Source organism: Notolabrus celidotus, chromosome 18 (genome assembly GCF_009762535.1).
Source record: "Notolabrus celidotus isolate fNotCel1 chromosome 18, fNotCel1.pri, whole genome shotgun sequence".
Classification (NCBI taxonomy): domain Eukaryota; kingdom Metazoa; phylum Chordata; class Actinopteri; order Labriformes; family Labridae; genus Notolabrus; species Notolabrus celidotus.
Genome location: NC_048289.1, coordinates 6,349,193 through 6,360,004, shown reverse-complemented (window position 1 = coordinate 6,360,004; position 10,812 = coordinate 6,349,193). Strand labels below are relative to the sequence as shown.

General features: G+C 42.7%; 1 long non-coding RNA gene across 1 annotated transcript; it reads left to right on the top strand.

Annotated features, from left to right (window-relative positions):
• Positions 1-8,118: 8,118 nt before the first annotated feature.
• LOC117830453 lies at positions 8,119-8,594 on the top strand. Its single transcript, XR_004634790.1, has 3 exons — positions 8,119-8,177; positions 8,322-8,429; positions 8,510-8,594. It is a non-coding gene; the product is annotated as an uncharacterized LOC117830453 (long non-coding RNA).
• The last annotated feature ends 2,218 nt before the right edge of the window (positions 8,595-10,812 follow it).

The following is a 10,812-nucleotide window of genomic DNA, read 5'->3' as shown; positions in this document are numbered from 1 at the left end:
GGAAACAAAGGCTGGTCCACAGAGGAGCTACTGGATGCTAAGAAAGTTCATGCAAACCAGTCAGGGTGCCCATGCTGACTCTTGTCCACCTCAGAACAAACTTACAATGAGCACTAGAACTGGACTATGGAAGAAGGTGGCCAGGAGAACACGACAAGTTCAACACGGCAACTTGGGCTCAATCCAATCAATCATTTGTGGGATGTGCTGGACAACACAGACTGATCCATGGAGGTCCAACCTCACAACTTCCAGGAGTTACCGATCCGTTGCAGTCCGGTGCCATGCTCTATCGTCCATCAACTCCCACATATTGCGTTTTCCGAACGCAACAGGACCACCGGGCAGCTGGAGTCATGTGACCAAGGTTTTCCTGAGGTAGTTACTGCATTAATGAATATCCTCCTCCACTTCTCATCCATGTTGTTTTTATGGTCCTCTGAAAAACCTGTAACCTGTTGACTCCAGGTCTGGCTCTGCTCATCATGACAGTTTGTTGTTGTAGTTAAGTGAAATACGATCTGGTGATAACACAGAGTATTTTACTCTGAAAATTAACTGGATGTTTCCATTTTGTTTGGTACCTGATCTTCTCTGTTAAGATTGATGTGTCGTGCTCTGGCATCCGGCATAAATAGAAGTCTTGTGTATCTGATCCGGAGGGCCCTAGCCTGCCTGATCAGAGACGCAACCGGAACACAGCGGAGCGGATCCAGTGGAAGTTAACACATTGACTAGAATAGAAACCTATCCACTCCAGTGCCGAGACGGATTGGAGGAAGGCCGAACATCTTCAGAGTTCTAAAGGAGTCCAGGTCTTATCAGATCAGGGCTGTTTTGGCTGTGCTCTGATAACCCTGAGCACTCTGTATTTTGTTTTCATGTTGGACATTGATTCCTTAGATAAAAAGAAAACCGCTTCTCTGAGTTGCACAGAACTCAGCAGGACATGCACTGCTAAATCCTACAGTATCAAGCCTATGTGTAAATTTGTTCAAGGAATACTGTTCTGCCGGCTGTGTGATAATAGAACAGGTTTACCAAGCTTGATATAGAAAAAGACACTTCCTTTGGAATGAATGGCTTTCAGCTCTACTGGTCGAGTGAGCATGTTCCCTTTTTTCCTACCTGAGGCTCTGAGTAGAAAATCCATGCATATGTAGCACAGTTTTGCAGCATAAGGTGTCCTCCTGTTTGAAATAGAACAGTTATTAATCCCTATAAATGTGGTTAATACCATAGCTTTGAGGCGGCCGTCTTATACTAGGCATAAACGAGGGAATTAGAGGAAAAGGTTGGGATTAAAGGCTAAATAAACTCAAGAAACTCAGAAATGTGCACCCTGGGTTGAAGATACGAAGCATGCCGCACGCTACACGCCTGCGTGTCAAGTGATGTCACAGCTGGTGTTTCTGTCACGGCACAAAACCCCAGCAGAAAGATCATGATGTGTGCAGAGGGAATCAAGTCAGAGAAAGACTGATTCATACAAAAAGAACAGAAAAAGGTGACACACTGAGTATTTGAACACTCGCAAACACATTGCCATCCTGTGTATGCACACTGTAGGACAGCCGATCCCCTTGATAGGCCGGCATTATATCACACTTCATGATCATACATTTTTAATCAGGCAGACAGCAGGGTTAAAGAACCTATTTCACCTTAACACAAGCTGACACTTCCTCCTTATTCTACACAATGAGCCTGTCCTCAAGGCGAGCCTGGAGATACAACACATCCTACACAGTAATAAAACACCAGCTGACACACCCCTCACTTTGAAGTCTTATCTACACACATAGGAAATCCTCCCAAACTTATCTCAGCCATTTATCAAAATCCTTAGCCCTTCTCCCCGTGCATATTTATCTTCTGCCGTCCTTTAGTTTACAGGATACATTTTCTGCCTGCCTGATAATTTATCCAGCCTCCAAGATCCTGACACATAATGCTGTTTTCCTATCTCCCCAATCTCATTCTGTTTAAAAGGAAGGGATCGGTCTGTGGCACAAGTCTGCCCCCTAGTGACCGAATGCTATCCTTAATGTAAAACCAGCACACCCTTCCACAAATGTGTTTTTCCCATACAGCTCAACACAATTATAATGGATAATTAACACCTTTCTTTCATTAACATGTGTCGTTTTTATGATCTCTTACATACATGCACACACACACAAACACACACACACACACACACACACAAGGTTTTAAATTAGGAAACTGTCCATAGAGACAACAGGAAATAACTTACTGTAAGGAAGGATCCCCACAGAGATAGTAACACATTACTCTTCTTCATGTTTAACATGTTTGCTAATTTAGCATCCTCAAGGGTTTATGTTGGAAAAACTGTTTCCAGGTTACAGGTTCACCAGCTCTGTAATAATTTGGCTGAATGCAATGCATTGCAGAAAAATGTATCCCAATGAACAACAATTAACTCTTTCATACGTTTTTAGGACTGTGGGTCATAACATGGACGCCTCGCACCCAGCTCTAAAGAGGAGAGAAAGCACCTGGGTTTTTGTCAGCACGCTCTTCAAAAGCCAGAAACCTTAACACTATGGGGATGCATGCGTAGCTTACACATCTGTGAAGGCTCCATTAATGCTGAACATACAAGTTTTGGAGCAACATATGCTGCCATCCAGATAATGCATTCTTCAGGGAAGACCTTACACATTTCAGCCATGCGGCAACTTCCGGCCACAAGAATGGAAGCCAATGCGGAAGTGTTAAAAACTGCAGTGCCTTGAGTGTCCTCTTGAGGATGGCTCTGGAAGTACCGGAAACCACATACACACCAATTCAAAGAAGACAATCTTTATAGCAGAAATAAACATGTTTACAGCCTGGTTCAAAAAATGAGTTTAATCTAAATAGCTAATTTCTCTATTCGCACACACTGTTCACATTGTTTTCCAATACGAGAGCCACAGCTGACTTGATTGGCAGGTGGGAACACTGTAGCTGCTAGCGAGGAGGCTCAAAGCCCGCCTCTTTACCTCACACTAGCTAGACAGCAGTTAGGCTGAGTTCAGCATTTCCAACATGGCTCCCGCCGTCAACCAGCGCTTCAGAAACAGATGGGTTACGTTCCAGGGGTGCAGCTCGCTTGGCTGGAGGAGAAGCTTCCACAAAAACTCTGCCCCCTGGTGGCTGGCTGCGGTATAGGTCAAAAACTATCTCTCCCGACAGGAGCCGGATGCTCCACTGGTGGTGAAGCTTTCAGCAGTGTGTCTGCCCCCTGGTGGCTGGCTGCAGTGTAGGTAAAAAAAATCTGTCTCCCCAATTAATTTGAATGGGGAAGCAGTCAAACTTTAAAAAATAAATACACCTCGTACGAATGTTTCTCACATGTATGCTGTGGTGATATGTAGTTAGTATTTGACTGTTTTGTGTCCAAGGCCTCTTTTTCCTGAAAAGTTTCTTTTTTGTTAATTATTAGAAGAGAAACAGGGTTTTACTTCGGGGTTTCCTTTGATTCACAGCCGCCGTAGAGTGAAACTTCAAAGCAGTCCCTCCAGGAAGTTGCGATTTCGCGATCGCAACTATCAACGCAAATTCAACCAATCAGCGCGATTTTTTCGCGGCCTTGCAATTTTTTACAATCACCGCAACTTTCCCGCAAATTTGACCAATTACCTTAACCTCAGCCCCTGTACGTCATCGGTTTGGTCATCAATTTCACTTCCTTAAATGTAAGTCCTCACTTGATCGGCACTTTTCAACAGCAAAACATGCACAGAGAACGGGTGAAGAGAGGGGACAGCAGGCAGGACAAGTGAACATGACAACGTTGTTATTTATAGATTGAGGGGCTCAGTGTTAGCGTGGTCACCTACCTGCAGCAGGTGTGCTTTATGAACCAACTCTCCCTCCTCCATGCATCTGTCTCATCTTCATTGATGATTTTACCCCCGTGTGTTAGTGACACAGACACATCCACGGGGCGTCTGTTTACTATTTAAGGTACTACTATTTGAGGTTTGACATTGTTGCCGCCATTACCGTAAAAAGCTCTGCATCTACAGCTTGATTTATTCTAGTTTGGTGAAACATCAGACACATTTTGTAAGTTTTGATTAACTCCTTGTAGTCAAAGATGCAGATTAATTTCAGAGTGCCGTGAACTGCCTGTCAAGTGCCCGTCACTACGAGGTGCATTCAGGGACCCTCGTAACTGTGAAATACAGCCCTTTCATGGCATTTTTCTGTGAATCAAGAGAATCAAAATACAGTCACAGTGGTCACATCAAGAATGTTTTCTAAAAACAACTGTAATTTAGCGTAAAATAGCTGCCGCAAAATCAGGCTTTTTGGGTCGCAACAATCACAAAAAAATCCCGCGAAATCCTGGAGGGACTGTCAAAGGACACACAGCGTCTTGTGACGCCACGCTGTAGGGCGGAGCTCGTTACAGTTGCTTTGCAGGCTCTGGCTGCACAATGGCTGCGCCCAGCAGCGGGATTTTTTTACTTCAGAACCGTAATATGGGAAGAGGCGGAGCAACACTGTCCATTTTTATTTACAGTCTATGTCTTTCCCCCATTCATTTGAATGGGTCTGCAGTCAAACTTTAAAAAATAAATACACGTTGTACAAATGTTTCTCACATACGTATGCTGTGGTGATATGTAGTTAGTATTTGACTGTTTTGTGTTCAAGGCCTCTTTTTTATGTAAAGTTTCTTTTTCGTTAGTTATTAGAGGTTAAAATTCGGATTCACTTTGATTGCCAGCTGCCGTAGAGGGATCTAGTGACACTACGCTGTAGGGCGGATCTCGTTACCGTGGCAACACAGAAATAATCATGGCAACACAGAAATTCTGTGGCTTCACAGACTCTGGCTGCCCAATGGCTGCGCCCTAGAGCAGGGTTTTTTGGCATTACATTACATATCATTCTTCTTTTTAAAAACCCTAACACGGGCTGAAGATATGACCATGGGTGCTCAGGTGGAGAATTATAGACATCATTACCACCTCTACATGAACTGCCTGATCTGAGTGAAATTTTCTCTGTGTTTGCTCCACGTTCAACCATGGAGAAGCACGATATACAGGTATGGCTAAACCACTGAGACAAACAGAACTACACAAACACATGTTACTGTCTTAGGATCAGATTTCAGAAAAGAGAAGGATATTCATGAGCTGACTTTAAAACAAAAGTAGTTTGTAACTAGAGCACTGATAGAAATGTAGTAGAGTAAAAGTAATAAGTTCCCTAAAAAGATAATACTAAAGTAAAGTACAGATACTCAAAAAATGTATTTAAGTACAGTACTCAAGTACATTTACTTTGCTACTGTCCATCACTGCATTTAACTTTGTGGTCAAGATAAAGATTAGTTAATGCTTCTATTTATGTTTAACAAAAAGTGGAGATGCTGGCAGCACATCTCCACAATCAGACGCAAAACTAGAGCAAGCTGCAGAGTTGAAAAACTTTGTGTAGGCACTTTTGCGATTCGATATCATCAGTGCATAATATGCTTTGTGAATTGGATTTTGAACAGATAGCAGTGGCAAAATGAGCTGCAGTCTGAATTCCTTCCAGTTTTTTGTTTCTCTGTGTATGTTTAAAATAAGATACATTACAATGGATACGGAACATATTTTTTTATTGTTCAGAGCAAACTGTTTTACAAAAATATGATCAGAAAATCCAACAATATTTTCTAAATTTGTCTTTTCATTAATAAACATTTAAATTTAATAACGAAGAGACACATTAAAAAAAACATTTTTGATGTGGAAAGAAACCAGAGCAACTGGGGTAAACCCACAAAACTATGGTACAAAGAGGATCTCTACTTGCTCTTCTTCACCTTACTCTTCCCTTCCGCAGATTTTACCTTTTTATCAAGCTTCTGAATTTCTTTTTTTGTAAGCGTCGTTTTGCTGGTTCAGGGTCTTTTTCTCCCCTCTATGTGTTTGAGACTGGAGGCCAAAACTGCTTCACTTTGGAGTGAGTTGCGTAGCTTCTGCACTTTGAGTTGCAGAGCGTGGTTTTCTTTGCTCAGGGCTTGTTTCTCTATTCTTACGGCATCTATTTTCTTCTCTAAAGCTTGTTCTTTCGAGATCTTTTGCTTCCAGCTCTGTAACGTCTTTTTTCAGAGTGTTATTGTGGTCGTTAAGGATTGTTTATTCTGCCTTCATTGACTCATATTTGGCCTTTAAGATTCTCAGATCTCCCTGTTTTCTGGTCAAAACCTGAATATTTGTAGAGATAGTTTTGTTCTCATACTTCAGGACATCTAACTGCTCTGTTAGTAATCTATACTTTTGCCCCAAGTCCTCTTCATTTTGAAGCTTCCAGTTGGCCTGATTGTCCATTTTGGTCCTCAGCATTCAGCCCTTCGTATTTAATCCACAGAAATTTTTGGTTATCGAGCTGTCGGGTGGCACGCTGGATGTCTATATTCAAATTGTAGTTTTCATTCTTTAAGTTGTTTATGAGGTCCACCCTTTCTCCGTGTAATTTCCCCCAACTCTTTTCCTTTTCGTACCTTTTCTGAAGCGCCTGAAGTTTCTTTTGCAGGGAGACACTTCGCCACCTCATGGACTCTTCCAGCACCTTCATTTCATCGTGCTTTTTGTGCAAAGCTTTTTCATGCTGGAGGTCAGTGTAGAGCTTGTCGATCTTCTTCAGCAGAGCATCTTTCTTCTGGTTGATCACCTCTCTGTTATCTTTGGCGTCTTTGTGGTCATCATCCAAATCTTTGACGTGATCACACCTCACCTTGAGTTCCAGGACTTCCCCTTGAATGGCAATGTTTTGCTGGTTCATTTCCTCCGTTGCTGTTTTCATTGCAGCACACTTCTCCTTCAAGGCTGTTTTATTTTGGACTTGTTCCTCCAGGTTCAGGATTTCTCTTTGAAGGGAGGTCCACTTTTCCTTGGCTGCTTTATCTTTTGCCTTCAGTGTGTCATATGTTGTCTCCAAACTATCATGGCTCTTCAGTTTCCCTCAAGCTCATGAATGTTTTGAATAGCATATTCTTCTCAGTGTTGTTCGCTGAAAGAGTGCCATTTCTTCCAGAAGTCATTAGAGTCAATGGACTCCTGGATCAGGTCTGGCTGGTGCTTCACGTGCTGCTCTCTTGTACTCTCTCAGGGTTTCACAGTATTGTAGGTGGAGCTAGGGGTTGTCGGGTTGTCTGTGTTTCTGATTGGATAAACTTCTGAGAGTCAAACCACTCCTCATTGGTTGATTTCTTCAACCTGTAATTCTGGGGCTTCTTCAGACTGGATAGGTCTGCCACGTGGTCTAAGATGTTATACATGTCCTGTACAGCCTGTGTCAGACCATCCTGACTGAGGGGATATGAGGTGGAAAGGAAATGGTCTAAATGGGATTGTATGGTTGGGTTTTTGAGGGCTCTCTGGTATGACTTGAGACTTTGTTTGTCCATCTATAGGGTTGTTTTCTATGCTTCAGATTGGCTAGGAGGCTCAAAGCCCACCTCTTTACCTCACAATAGCTCGCCAGAAGATTGGTTGAGTTCAACATTTCCATTATGGCTCCTGCCGACGATTGGCTTCAAAACCTTGCGCAGGAACACATGGGTGACGTTGTGGATACTACGTCCATTATTCATACAGTCTGTTTTTTTTCTTGCTATGTTAAATTAGACCTGATACATGATGCTGTTGACATACAGTAATTATTAAAAGAAGGAATGGAGAGGAGATAAAATGTATGGACAATGTGCAGTAAATCCTGCTGTAAATGCAGGAACTAGAATGCTTTACAGCGCACCAATCACATGACTTGCAGTTCCCGGTGTTTCGATGCGTAGTTACATTTTGGTGTTACAGTAGATACAAGCCATGTTTGCATGTTTTCTTCATCATCAAACAGAATCCTGAGGTGAAAATCTTCCTGCCTCGTGTAAACTGACGACACGTGATGCTCTGAAGCTAAGACCTCTTTATTTCTCTCTTTCTGTTAAAAAAAAAAAAAAAAAAAAGCATCTTCCCTTTTGAATTGAGGTCAAAGAGAGCATGGGCAGAAAGAAAGAATGTTGCCATGGATAAGACACTTGTATGCATCTCCTACTGTTGCCCTTCAAAGCCTCTTTTTCTGTTTTTGCTCCTTCCCCTGCAGCCTTGCAGTCCGCCCCGTCCCTGAAGAAAGGATGATAAGTGCAGACTTGTTCAGACGTAGGCGGAGCTGTTCACCTCTTGCAACTGCTGCCACTGCTTGATTATGAAGGCCACTGAATTAGAAATGCAACAGTAGCTGTGTTGTAATGATGCCGTTAGGGTTAATTTTGTCAATTTGTCATTTGCTTGAATTATTTAAAGGCACTATGATGAGTTTCAATGTTGATTCTGGGGACCCCTCTGGATGAAATCGTTAGTGTTTTTCCAGGATGAAGACTGCATTTCCCATGAGCACCACTACTCTCTGTGGTAAAGATGTGTCTCATTTGTTGTTGGAAGTAACTTAATGAATACAGATCTTCTTTTTAATCCAACTTTTCTTTGATCAGATGACTAACCATAGACTTTTCTGGAGTCCCTGAGTCCCCTTGTCTGTCTGAGTCGCTGCCAAAGATGTCCTGCTGCTACGGATCTCTCTCTCTCTCTCTCTCTCTCTCTCTCTCTCTCTCTCTCTCTCTCTCTCTCTCTCTCTCTCTCTCTCTCTCTCTCTCTCTCTCTCTCTCTCTCTCTCTCTGTGATGTGTGTATGTACAGGTCTGTGATGTGTGTATGTACAGGTCTGTGATGTGTGTATGTACAGGTCTGTGATGAGTGTATGTACAGGTCTGTGACGTGTGTATGTACAGGTCTGTGGCGTGTGTATGTACAGGTCTGTGATATGTGTATGTACAGGTCTGGGATATGTGTATGTACAGGTCTGTGATGAGTGTATGTACAGGTCTGTGATGAGTGTATGTACAGGTCTGTGATGTGTGTATGTACAGGTCTGTGACGTGTGTATGTACAGGTCTGTGACGTGTGTATGTACAGGTCTGTGATGAGTGTATGTACAGGTCTGTGACGTGTGTATGTACAGGTCTGTGGCGTGTGTATGTACAGGTCTGTGATATGTGTATGTACAGGTCTGTGATGAGTGTATGTACAGGTCTGTGATGAGTGTATGTACAGGTCTGTGATGGGTGTATGTACAGGTCTGTGATGTGTGTATGTACAGGTCTGTGATGTGTGTATGTACAGGTCTGTGATGAGTGTATGTACAGGTCTGTGACGTGTGTATGTACAGGTCTGTAGCATGTGTATGTACAGGTCTGTGATATGTGTATGTACAGGTCTGTGATGAGTGTATGTACAGGTCTGTGATGTGTGTATGTACAGGTCTGGGATATGTGTATGTACAGGTCTGTGATGAGTGTATGTACAGGTCTGTGATGAGTGTATGTACAGGTCTGTGATGTGTGTATGTACAGGTCTGTGACGTGTGTATGTACAGGTCTGTGATGTGTGTATGTACAGGTCTGTGACGTGTGTATGTACAGGTCTGTGACGTGTGTATGTACAGGTCTGGGATATGTGTATGTACAGGTCTGTGATGAGTGTATGTACAGTTCTGTGGTGTGTGTATGTACAGGTCTGTGGTGTGTGTATGTACAGCTCTGTATATATACAGTGCATGTACCTCTCTCTCTCTCTTATTCTCCTATAACCCGCTTTCGAACCGAAACTCGGTCGAGGCAGATGGCTGTCTAGCATGAGTCTGGTCCTGCTGGAGGTTTCTGCCTGATAAAGGAAGTTTGTCCTTGCCACCGTAACTTGCTAAATGCTGCAAAGTGCTCTGCTCATGGTGGATTAAGATGAGATCAGACTGATTCCTGTCTGTAAGAGGGGGCTGGATCTTATCCTGTCTTGATGTTGGGTTTTGTTAATAATATAACATAGAGTACAGTCTAAACCTGCTCTGTTTGTAAAGCACCTTGAGATAACTTCGATTGTGATTTGGCGCTATACAAATAAAGATTGATTGATTGGATTTATCAGGATGCAGAGTGATGCAGAGTGATGAGGTAATGTGTTGATTTGTAGAACTATTGTGAACCTTGCCGGCTTGGGTCTTGAGGAGTTGCGTCTCTATTATCATCACACAAACTACATTTTTTTCATTGATACGCTGGAAATGTCTCTCGCTAACTCTCGCTAACTCTCTGCTCACTCGCTCTGTCCATCCAGACATCCACAAGCACACCCCTCACTCTCTGTGCCACACTTACACACGCAGCTATTCCTAAACAGAGTTACGCTCCTAGTATGACGCTACGTCAAATTATGAACTGTAATGTAACAACGACTAAACTGTGTAAACTCTGATTTATTACAATAGTTAGCTAACAAAAGGTGAGCAGACGAAGTGGTTTATTGTTACCTGTCAAAGCCTCGGTGTCATGATGTGAGCTTCGGTGTCCACAATATACACACAGTTTAACTCTTTGGTCCTCACAGAGCAGTGAAGCATTCACACCAGCATAAACATGAAATCATGTTCATAGATGTTTAGCTCTTTTAGCTAGCAGAGCGCTGGTTGTAGAGTTTCTCCGTCTGAAGCTTCTACAGAAACAGTCTGTATGCTTGATAATCCTGCTCCAGTATCAGCCATGAGGTTAAAACATTATGTCAAAAGAAAATGATAACTTACTTCTCTGCAGAGCTCTTAAGAGAGACACTTCAGGGTGAAGGGCGAAAATCTGACCTGGACCCAGGCAGTAAAATTCAGTACAAAGGAACAGGTGAGTAATACTCTGCAGACGGTATTATAGTGTGAGTTATCCTCAGAGCGATGTTGCTTTCATTTTGCAGCTTAC